Below are 8,217 nucleotides of genomic sequence, written 5' to 3' on the forward strand. Positions count from 1 at the left end.
TACATATATTACTCGTATATTTATATGTATAAATTTTGTATAAAAGATATATTTATGTTTACGTATATGTGTATGTATACTTTTTAAAAATAAACCTCATTTAACGACGATTCGTTTAACGACGCAGTTTTTCGGAATGCATCGCCGTCGTAAATTTAGGACCTAGTGTATTCAGTTGCAGATTTGTATACATATACATATGTATGCACATCTATGTGAAAATTTTTAGCACTTTTCCAAAAATTTTTTGAAAAAAAGTGCTTATTAGTTTCACTCTGTCCGTCCGTCCGTCCGTCCGTCCGTCCGTCCGTCCGTCCGTCCGTCCGTCCGTCCGTCCGTCTGTCCGTGTGTCTGTTTACAAAACTTCTACATTCTTAAAGATAGAAAGCTGAAATTTAATACGTACATAGATCTTTACTAGAAACTTATTTTCGTAGAACAAAATTTTTACCTATCTCCCCCCCTCTAGAAGTTATACCCCCCCAAAGCACTAAAAATGGCCTATTTTAACTATTTGTTGCAATGAAACCATAAGCATTTTTGAAATTTCGCAAACGCAGAAGGGCAGTGACTTGCTTTCCCTACCGCGGTATACTATAGTTAAACTTTAGAAAAACAAAATGGCCGTTCAAATTTACCGTTATCTAAAGTCCTTTTTTTCCAAATTTTTCATGTCGTTTTTCTTCTAGACCCCAGCCTGTAGAAGCTTGAAATTTTAGGAGCTTTTAGACATTAACAAGTAGTTCATTTCGTTAAAAGAAAATTTTTTTCCATCTCCACCCCCTCTCAAGTTATGGCCTCTTGAAATTTGTGAAATATGCATTTTTGACACCTTATATTTCTGAAACCGCAAGCTTTTTCAAATTTCTATAAACATAAAAAGCTAACGGTAAATTCCATGAAATTAAAAAATATAATTATTTTTCTTAACTCACATAATTAAACCTTAAAATCGAGCATTATGTTAACCCCTTTTTATATTAATTTTTGCTTTATTTCAAACACTGCATATATGCGTCATCCTAAATATATGCAATCCTAGAAATAGTTTCGTTTATAAATGAAAATAATTTTAATAGATATGGTGGATATACATAGACTGTTTTTAAAAGCAGTATTTTCACTTGTTTAAGGGAAAAGTGCTACAATACAAACCATTGGTTTGACCCAACTTTATTTTTGGATCTAATTTAGAACTTTCGGTGCATGTCTGCATTATCGAAAATACCCAATTATATTTATACAGACCTACATTCATATTATAATTTCATAATTTTTTCCTTTTTTTTATTAAGAATAGCTATGTAAGAATAGCTAAAAATACATAGGTATGTGTATACTTATTTACCAAACTTACAGAGTAAATCAATAATAATTTCCAAACTTGTATGAAAATGAACAAGAGTTGCTGGAAATTTATTTAATAATAATTGATTAATATTTTAAACTCTGTTAATTCTACTTAATATTATTTGAATATTTTACATACAAATTTAAAAAGAAATGGCTGGTAAATTTGCTTGGAAAATGCATTCGAAAAACTAATTGCAAATTTAAACGCATCAGACCTTTTCTATCTTCCAAGTGAAAGGGGACAAAATTTTTAATTTAAAAAAATATCAAAGCAACCATTTTAATCATTTTTTTTTTCTAAATACTAAAAATAAAAAAATTAATAATATTCCTAGAAGGCTATTAAAAACATTAAATAAAAAAGAATTCTCAAAAATTTAACAAAAAATACATACATATGTCAGTCGTAATACGAGTACAAATATAAAACATTAGGTATTGTTTTAAGCATTTTTCCAAAAAATTTTTGAAAAAAGGTGCTATATCCATAACACCATAATATCCTTAATACCATAAACATATATGTATGTACATAATGTAAACATATGCCATTGTTTTAAAAATCCAGAATATTTTAGAATATATCGTCGGTATTATGTAAGAGTCACGAAAATGTTTTTTTTTTTTTATGTTTTAAGAAAAACGCATTTAAAAATATATACAATAATATCAATTTGCAGATACGTGTAAAATTTACGACGTTATTTTTTTGAAAATACTTATATTAGAGTTACGTGGGCTTTTTTTGAAAATGTCAATTTGCAGATACGTGTAAAATTTACGGCGTTATTTTTTTTGAAAATACTTACATTAGAGTTACGTGGGCTTCTTATAAAGATAGTTTAGAATAAAGATTCTGAATTTTTCTGCATATATAACTCAAAATTCTCAAAAAAGAAGTTTCGTGACTCTTCCATAATACCGATGATATGTACGTACATATGTTCATGCATATGTATAAAATATGTGTGCAAAGCGATTATCAGCAAACATATGTAGTTCAGCAAACATAAATTTAAGAACAATTTTGAATTATACATATATTATGTATATACATAGATTCATATATTGTTGAGTAAAACTAACTTTTAAAATATTTTTTTTGGAGAAGTAAAGCTGACTGATCGGATTCGTTTTTCTTGAGATTATTCTTTGGTAAATTAATACATACATACATACGAGTATGTATAATTGCAAAAGTAGTTAGTGGACAAAAAAGTGGTCAGATATTAAATTATAAAGTCGAGTATTAATTTACTTAAGCGTGTATTTTGAGTCTTAAATAGAAGAAAAAAAATTAACATGTACCTGAAGTACCTAATCAATAGACATATCGGAATACAAATTTATATGTAAATGTCCATATCTATAGCAAACTTATTATAAAATTTCTCAATCATTTTGCCTTTCTTTCAATATTACGACTTTATCTAAGAAGTTGATATCAAAAAATTATCGGAAAAATTTTAGGTACTTAAAAATAATTTTTACTTTCGTCATATAACAAAGAAAATTATATCTAATTTAATTGTTTTACAATTAAAAATTGATATAAAATTTTCAAATGATAAGAAAAATTTTAAAAAATAATTTCAAATAATTACAATAAGTTTTTAGTAATTTTAAGACAATTTAATAATCAAAACGTGAAAAAGAATTGCCATATCAAAGTTAAAAATATATCAAAATTATAATTTAGTTTTGATTATATTAAGCTACATACAATGTTCAAGCATTTATTTAATTAAAAAGCAAAATTTGAAATATTTTTGTGTAAAAAATTTATGATAAATTATTGTGTTGTATATTATATAAATAATTAATAATTTGCGAAGTGTGCCAAACTCTTTTTGTCACTTTTGTTTTGGCACTTGATTTTATTTTGTACGGAAATCAATGATTGCATAAAATGTAGTTCGTAAATTATGATAAATGAAATAATACTTTGTAATATTTTAACTTCATTCAAAAATTTTTAGTTTGTTTTAAAAGTTTACGTATACAAAATAATAAAAAATGAATGTGATTTCTATAAAAATGGCAAAAATTTTCTTATTAAAAGGATTTATTACAATAATTTTATTAGGACACATTAAATCGCAAGGTAAATCATAATTTAATTTTTTTTTGTTAGATATATGTAGATGTTAAAAATCATCGAGTGGTAAAGATAAGCGGACGCAAATTATTGTTATTGGATGACTTTATCAAATTATCAATATTGGATGACTTTAACCTAACCTAAAACGCATCTGAGTGTTCATAACTTACTAAAACTAGTCAGATTGACTCCTCCGCCACAAGTTAATTTGAGTCCTTTTGTGCCCTTTCCCCGCCACAATTTAATTTGATTCAAATTGAAATAATATTTATTTAATTCTAATTTATTTTAATAATATTATTTTAAAGTGGAGAACCCATAAAAATTTTGTTGCGTTGCATGTTGTTTTACCATATTCCATTTGCCCTTTTTGTACATAAGTCAAACCTTATCATATTCTTACCAGAAATATTCAAAATTGGATAAAATTCCTGCAGGCTCTTATCAACATTATTTATCAAAAACACAGGTTATTATCAAAAATGTAGGCTTTTGTTTGAATGATACTCGTATATATTTAAATACAATATGTATGTAAATTTAGTTAAATGTTTTTTATGTACATATACATGTATGCAAACCTATTGTTTCGTTTGTATATATACATATATACATACCTACACAGGAATAGGTACATATGCATATGTGTAGGTATGTAGCTATATACACCCCAAATAAAAAAAAAGCGCCTTCAGCCCTGGTGGAAGAAATTAATGTTGTTTAAAAACTCTTAGAAAATTGTGTTCTATTGATATTATTTTTCGATATCACGTTCTCATTGTTTAATTACAGGATTAGCACGTAAAATGAGATATATGTAATAAAATAACTAATGTCTTTGTATCTAACAAGTCCCAATACTCAATTTTTTTTTTACGAAATATTACGAATTTTTGGCTTCGTTGCTGGTTTTTTCTTTAAATGCCACTGATCGTGTCATATTTTTTATTATTTTTTTCTTTTTTTTTAAGTAAAAAAGAGTTTAATATTTTAAAAAATCTCAGGATATTATACACATTTTTTAAAAAGCTTCCCATTTAAATTCTATTGCACGAAAAAGAAAGAAAGGTAGGAGGAAAGAAAAAATGAAAAAAATTTCAAATTCATATTTCAGTATGGTTTCAAATGTTAATGAGGAAGCATGTATGATTTTTTATGCACATTTTGCATTTCCCAATAAGGTAAGTTGAGTAGCGTCGGCTAACAAAAATGTTAGTAAAAGTAATATAGGTTGACACATTTCAACAATTTGAATTATCTCATATCGGTTATTTATACGTTACTTATAAAATTGTTTCAAATAATTTCAGTTAGTTTTTAAGTTATTAAAAATAAATATGTATGTACCTACTTCCAATAATTTTTTTTTAAATAATTATTTTAAAACTATTTTAAACATGTTATATTGAGTGCTTCAAAAATTTTGCTGTGCTCTTTTTTCATATTTTATTAGCAGGTAAAAAAGAGCAATCTATTTATAAAATATCCCTGCATGTGTATGTATGACCTATCTTAATTCTAAACGGAAAGAATTTTAAAATACCTGAACAAAAATTTTAAAATACCTGTAACATACCATTTATTTCAAAAATAGAAAAATATTGAAATCCGGTCATAAAAATATATGATTGTTTTTTCCAAACATTTTAAATATTTTTTTTTCTTAGGTAATTGATATAAATGATAGTAAGTTTTTAATATTTTTTCAAATAAAAATAGAGGTAAAATTTTGAAGTTTATATAAAATTTGTATTTAACAAATAATATTTGATTGTATTTTAGATATTATTTTCTAATTCCCTCTTTAAATTTTTTCTTTACTATGTACTTATTTATATCAATATTTAAGAATTATATTTCATTAATTATATTTTCAACTCGACACCACAGTTACTCCCCATATCTTGAGTTAACTTACCCTATGAGAAAAAAAAGCTGTTCACTTAAAAATAATGAAATGCTTTCAGTAACGTATAAAACGTTGAAGGCGAAGGTTGTGCTTGTTGTTTTTCCGCTTCTTTTTTAATTTTAAAATAATTATCAATGAAAATATTAATATATTTTTTGATTTTTCAAATATATTTTCTAAATTTTACCTGCTTTATAATAAGTGTGAATTTATTTTAATATTTCTTCTCAAAAAATAGCCACTTCGATTTAAAAAAACCCATATCAAATAAGGTCGTGCTTTCAAGTTTCTCTCTGAGCATTGGGACTTGTTAGATATAAAGACATTAAAATAACATATAATGATGGGTTCTTAAAACTCAATCACATGAGGAACCTATATGGTATTAGTAATTATTTTTGGTAGGAAAATATTAACCCCTTATTTAAATAAAAATAAGTTCTTTGTTTTTGTGGATATTCTATACAAGGGTCCAAATGGTAGAAAAGAAGTTTCTTTCAGGCGAAATAAAATATTATTAATGTTCTCTGTTTAAATTTTAGAATTATAAAAGTTGAACAAACTAATCTTAAAAAATCTGATGTGATCAGCACATAACCGACCGCAATGTCTATTGTCTAGTTAAGTGAAAGTGTTACACAATATTTTAAAAATGTCTGTTAAATACTTCTTTCCAATTTTTAAGACATTAATAAGCTTAGAGTTAACATACCTAGAAAAATGTAAATTTGGCTCTTAGTAGAGTTTCGTTTTGTGCTACCCGAATTCCCTGAAATGCTCGCCAGTTAGTTTCGGTAACAACCAGAACTCAAATATCCAATTTCAAGAAATTCCATCAATTCGTTCTGTAGATATGAAAAAAAATTTAAAAATGGCCCGCAGAACAGTTTTCGAGCCCTGATCTTTCCAAAAAATTTATAAGTTCTTTGTTTTAGTACAAATAATTTGAATGTTAAATTTCAATGAAATCGGTCATAGTAACGTCCAGTTGCGGACACCTGATTTCTTCCAAAAGTTAGGAGGCTTCGCGAACTGTCGAGCTGAGCTTATATATGAAATTTCAAGTAAATCGGTTGAATATTTTCTTCAAAATGGTCAAAAATGTAAAACAGGCCCCCTAAAAAGTCCAGTTCCCGAGGCCTGATATATTTCAAAAGTTGATCAATCTGTGCCACGGTCGAAATAAACTTACATATAAAATTTCATCAAAATCGGTTCAGCCGAACTTGAGATACACGCGTGCACACACAAACCGGATGACCGACAGACCGGCAGGTTGCTAAAAATAGTTTATTTACACTTCCCTACTATGGAGGAGTGCATTCCCACCGAAAACTCGATATGCAAAATTTCTTGCCATCACATCCCCTACCTATTGTATACACAATACGTAAATTATGTGTTATGTTTACATATTATGTGTAAATTATGTGTTATATGGTTATACGAGTATGTATTACACAAATTGCTTTTAAAGGCCATTCCAGCTTCTTGACAGAAACTAAAATATTTTGTGTAGCTACATAGTGTTGCTTTTCTTATTTTGTAGTTGAGAGTGTAGTTTTTCATTTTTGACATTTATGCTAAATAAAAACAGGAATGTGCAGTTAACCGAATAAATTTACATATTTAGTATTACATGAGGGAAAAAATATATGTGCAGATAAGCGTGTTGTGCACTTATCCGAATTCCACTTAAACGAATTTTTTTATATGAAAAAATCGAAAAAAGTACAAGCCACGAAAATTTGATGCAATTAAGCTTGAAATCCACTTAAGCGTAATCCACTTAACCGTGTTTTACTGTATATGGATACATATATTATGTTTTATACTCGTATGTATTACGAAAACGTAGAATGGTTTGTGTTACGGTATGCCAATTTTGTAGAATTAGTCTCAGTTTAGACCGAATGATTAGGTGGTGAATCAGTATATGGATGAGTAGGAAAAAGTTTTCAGAATATCTTCAAAATTGATATATCTATTAAGAACAGATTTAAACACGTCTGGTTTTATCTTATTCAAGTTCTAAACAATTTCGAGAGTTTTTGAGCAATATATGTATGTAATTATGAATAAATTACCAAAAACTACTGATGATCCAGTAATAATTATTCGAATAACAACTTTTAGTGATAAATGGCTATTTCATTTTCATAGTTCTCTACAAGGAAAAAAGTCTTACATTGATCTAATTACCTTTGATAAATTTGTCGTATAATAATCATTCTTTTGTGTACCATAGATTAATCTTTTCTGCCATTGTACGAGGGTCACTATTTATATTTCGGGTCTAGCAATAAAAAACAAACATTTATCATTGGAAATGGTTTTATTGTTTTTCAAAATATTCCCCATGAAGATCAATACACTTTTGCATGCGCTGAAACCAATTTTCGTAGCACTTTTTCCACTCCGATTGAGACACCTCCAAAACATGGTTTTTGAACGCATCGACTGCTTCTTCAGGTGTTGAAAATCGTTGTCCACGCATTTTTTTTTTTGATGTGAGGGAATAAGAAGAAGTCATTGGGTGCTAAATCAGGACTGTACGGCGGATGACCCATCAATTCGACATTTTGAGTGCTCAAATAGTCCATTGTTTCAGCTGATTTGTAAGAGCTTGCATTGTCATGATGAAGAATGATTCGCCGGCGCTTGTTTGTTTTCCTTATTTCTTCGAAAACTTTCGGCAAACAGATGGTGGTGTACCATTCAGAATTGACCGTCCTACGTTCCACTAAAGGTACTGTGGCCACATGACCGGTTATACCAAAAAAAAACGCGATCATTTGCTTCGATGTGCTTCTTCCACGAACAACTTTTGTTGGATTTGGCTCGTCTTGGAACA

Source organism: Condylostylus longicornis, unplaced genomic scaffold (assembly GCF_029603195.1).
Source record: "Condylostylus longicornis isolate FDR11 unplaced genomic scaffold, ASM2960319v2 ptg000163l, whole genome shotgun sequence".
NCBI lineage: Eukaryota > Metazoa > Arthropoda > Insecta > Diptera > Dolichopodidae > Condylostylus > Condylostylus longicornis.